Here is a 4,276-nt window from a genome sequence, read left to right on the forward strand (position 1 = left end):
TAAGTTCAAGGATAAATTCAAAACTCATGTACTTCTTGTTCTTTTGAATTAAAACATTTTTCATTTAAGAGAGGTGATGGATTCATAGGACATTCATAACTTTAAGACAAAGTTACTAACTACTAATTATCATGTAATGAAGACACAAACATAGATAAGCACATAACATAGAAAACGAAAAACAGAAGAAATAAGAACAAGGAATGAATCCACCTTAGTGATGGTGACGTTTCCTTCTTGAGGAACCAATGATGTCCTTGAGCTCTTCTATGTCTCTTCCTTGTCTTTGTTGCTCCTCCCTTATTGCTTTTTGATCTTCTCTTATTTCATGAAGCATGATGGAGTGCTCTTGATGTTCCACCCTTAGTTGTCCCATATTGGAACTCAATTCTCCTAGGGAGGTGTTGATTTGCTCCCAATAGTTTTGTGGAGGAAAGTGCATTTGAGGCATCTCCGGGATCTCATGGAAATGAGCTTCTTGCGCCTCTTGAGCTCCATGACTGGGCTCTCTTGCTTGCTCCATCTTTTTCTTAGTGATGGGCTTGTCCTCTTTAATGAGGATATCTCCCTCTATGTCAATCCCAGCTGAATTGCATAGATGGCAAATGAGGTGAGGGAAGGCTAACCTTGCCATAGTGGAGGACTTGTCAGCCACCTTGTAGAGTTCTTGAGGTATAATCTCATGAACTTCCACCTCTTCTCCAATCATGATGCTATGGATCATGATGGCCCGGTCTATAGTAACTTCAGACCGGTTGCTAGTGGGAATGATTGAGCATTGAATGAACTCCAACCATCCTCTAGCTACAGGCTTGAGGTCCAATCTTGTTAGTTGAACCGGCTTGCCTTTGGAGTCAACCTTCCATTGAGCTCCTTCTACACATATGTCCATAAGGACTTGGTTCAACCTTTGATCAAAGTTGACTCTCCTTGTGTAGGGGCGTGCGTTCTCTTCCATGTTTGGCAAGTTGAACGCCAACCTTACATTTTCCGGACTAAAATCCAAGTATTTCCCCCGAACCATTGTAACATAGTTCTTTGGATCCGGGTTCTTACTTTGATCATGGTTCTTGGTGATCCATGCATTGGCATAGAACTCTTGAACCATTAGGATTCCGACTTGTTAGATGAGATTTGTTAGAACTTCCCAACCTCTTCTTTGAATTTCATGTCGGATCTCCGGATACTCATTTCTTTTGAGTTTGAAAGGGACCTCGGGGATCACCTTCTTCTTGGCCACAACATCATAGAAGTGGTCTTGATGGGCTTTGGAGATGAACCTTTCCATTTCCATGACTCGGATGTGGAAGCTTTTGTCTTCCCTTTCCCTCTTCTAGAGGATTCTCCGGTCTTAGGTGCCATCAATGGTAATGGAAAAACAAAAAAGCTATGCTTTTACCACACCAAACTTAGAATATTGCTCGCCCTCGAGCAATAAACAAAAGAATAGAAGAAGAAGAAGAAGAAATATGGAGAGCGAGAGGGAGATGTGGTTTCGGCCAAGAAGGGTGTAGAGAGGTGTGTTATGTGAATTTGATGAAGAATGGAGGGTTTTATATAGGGAAGGGAGGGGGGGTTAAGGTTCGGCCATATGGGTGGGTTTGGGTGGGAAATTGGTTTTGAATTTTGAAGGTAGGTGGAGTTTATGAGGTAGGTTTATGGGGAAGAGTGGATGGATGTGAGTGGTGAAGAGGTGATTGGTGAAGGGTTTTTGGGGAAGAGTGTTTATGGGGTTGTGTGAAAGAAAGTGGTGAGAAGAAGTGAGTGGAGGTAGGTGGGGATCCTGTGGGGTCCACAGATCCTGAGGTGTTCAAGGAATTACATCCCTGCACCCATTAGGCATGTAAAAATGCCTTTGTACCCAACTCTGGGCGTTCAGCGCCAGGTTGGTGGCCATTTTGGGCGTTCAGCGCCCATTTGTGTGCCATTTCTGGCGTTGAACGCCAGAACCATGCCTGTTCTGGCGTTCAGCGCCCAGTAGCTGCCCATTTTGGGCGTTCAGCGCCAGAACCATGCTCTGTTCTGGCGCTGAACGCCAGACAGATGCTCCTCCAGGGTGTGATTTTTCTTCTGCTGTTTTTGATTCCGTTTTCAATTTTTATATTTATTTTGTGACTCCACATGATCATGAACCTACAAAGACATATAACTAAGAAAAATATAGTTAGATAAATAAAAATTGGGTTGCCTCCCAACAAGCGCTTCTTTAATGTCACTAGCTTGACAGTGGGCTCTCATGGAGCCTCACAGATGTGCAGAGCTTTGTTGAGACTCTCCAACACCAAACTTAGAGTTTGGATATGGGAGTTCAACACCAAACTTAGAGTTTGGTTGTGGCCTCCCAACACTAAACTTAGAGTTTGACTGTGGGGGCTCTGGTTGACTCTGCTTTGAGAGAAGCTTTTCATGCTTCCTCTCCATGGTTGCAGAGGGAGATCCTTGAGTTTTAAACACAAGGGAGTCCTCATTCCATTGAAGGACTATTTCATCTCTGTCAACATCAATCACAGCTCTTGCTGTGGCCAGGAAAGGTCTTCCTAGGATGATGGATTCATCCTCTTCCTTTCCAGTATCCAGGACTATGAAATCAGCAGGGATGTAAAGGCCTTCAACCTTTACTAACACGTCCTCTACTTGTCCATAAGCCTGTTTTCTTGAACTGTCTGCCATCTCTAATGAGATTTTAGCAGCTTGCACCCCATAGATTCCCAGTTTCTCTATTACAGAGAGGGGCATGAGGTTTATTCCTGAACCAAGGTCACACAGAGCCTTAAAGATCATGGTGCCTATGGTACAGGGTATTATGAGCTTTCCAGGATCCTGTCTCTTCTGAGGCAATGTCAGTTGATCCAGATCACTTAGTTCATTGATGAACAAGGGAGGTTCAATTTCCCAAGTATCAATGCCAAATAATTTGGCATTCAGCTTCATGATTGCACCAAGAAACTTGGCAGTTTGCTCTTCAGTAACATCCTCATTCTCTTCAGAAGAGGAATACTCATCAGAGCTCATGAAGGGCATAAGGAGGTTCAATGGAATTTCTATGGTCTCTAGATGAGTCTCAGATTCCTTTGGTTCCTCAGAGGGAAGCTCCTTATTGGTCACTGGACGTCCCAGGAGGTCTTCCTCCTTGGGATTCACGTCCTCCTCTCCCTCATTGGGTTCGGCCATTTTGCTTATGTTAATGGCCTTGCACTCTCCTTTTGGATTCTCTTCTGTATTGCTTGGGAGAGTACTGGGAGGGATTTCAGTGATCCTTTTACTCAGCTGGCCCACTTGTGCTTCCAGATTTTTAATGGAAGACCTTGTTTCTTCATGAAACTTACAGTGACCTTGGATAGATCAGAGACTAGATTTGCTAAATTAGAAGCATTTTGTTCAGAGTTCTCTGTCTGTTGCTGAGTGGATGATGGAAAAGGTTTATTATTGCTAAACCTGTTTCTTCCACCATTATTAAAGCCTTGTTGAGGCTTTTGATCCTTCCATGAGAAATTTGGATGATTTCTCCATGATGAGTTATAGGTGTTTCCATAAGGTTCACCTAAGTAATTCACCTCTGCTATTGCAGGGTTCTCAGGATCATAAGCTTCTTCTTCATAAGAAGCCTCTTGAGTACTGTTGGATGCAGCTTGCATTCCATTCAGACTCTGAGAAATCATATTGACTTGCTGAGTCAATATTTTATTCTGAGCCAATATGGCATTCAGAGTATCGATTTTAAGAACTCCCTTCTTCATAGGCGTCCCATTACTCACAGGATTCCTTTCAGAAGTGTACATGAACTGGTTATTAACAACCATATCAATGAGTTCTTGAGCTTCTGCAGGCATTTTCTTTAGGTGAATGGATCCACCTGCAGAAGTGTCCAGTGACATCTTTGATAGCTCAGATAAACCATCATAGAATATATCCAGGATGGTCCATTCTGAAAGCATGTCAGAAGGACACTTTTTGTTCAACTGTTTGTATCTTTCCCAAGCTTCATAGAGGGATTCACCTTCTTTCTGTCTGAAGGTTTGAACATCAGCTCTAAGCTTGCTCAGTTTTTGAAGAGGAAAGTACTTGGCTAAGAAAGCCGTGACCAGCTTATCCCAAGAGTTCAGGCTGTCTTTGGGTTGAGAATCCAACCATAATCTAGCTCTGTCTCTTACAGCAAAAGGGAAAAGCATGAGCCTGTAGACTTCAGGATCTACTCCATTGGTCTTAACAGTATCACATAACTGAAGAGGATCTTCAGATGGAAGTCCATGAAACTTGTAGTTCTACTGCATCAGAG

General features: G+C 43.0%; 1 non-coding gene across 1 annotated transcript; it reads left to right on the top strand.

The window, feature by feature from the left end:
* The first annotated feature begins 3,929 nt into the window (after nt 1-3,929).
* LOC148544540 (small nucleolar RNA R71) lies at nt 3,930-4,037 on the top strand. Its single transcript, XR_015901096.1, has one exon. It is a non-coding gene; the product is annotated as a small nucleolar RNA R71 (small nucleolar RNA).
* Nucleotides 4,038-4,276: the final 239 nt, after the last annotated feature.

The sequence above is a fragment of the Arachis ipaensis genome, chromosome B9, assembly GCF_059453495.1.
Source record: "Arachis ipaensis isolate K30076 ecotype BB chromosome B9, ASM5945349v1, whole genome shotgun sequence".
In the NCBI taxonomy this organism is placed as follows: Eukaryota; Viridiplantae; Streptophyta; class Magnoliopsida; order Fabales; family Fabaceae; genus Arachis; species Arachis ipaensis.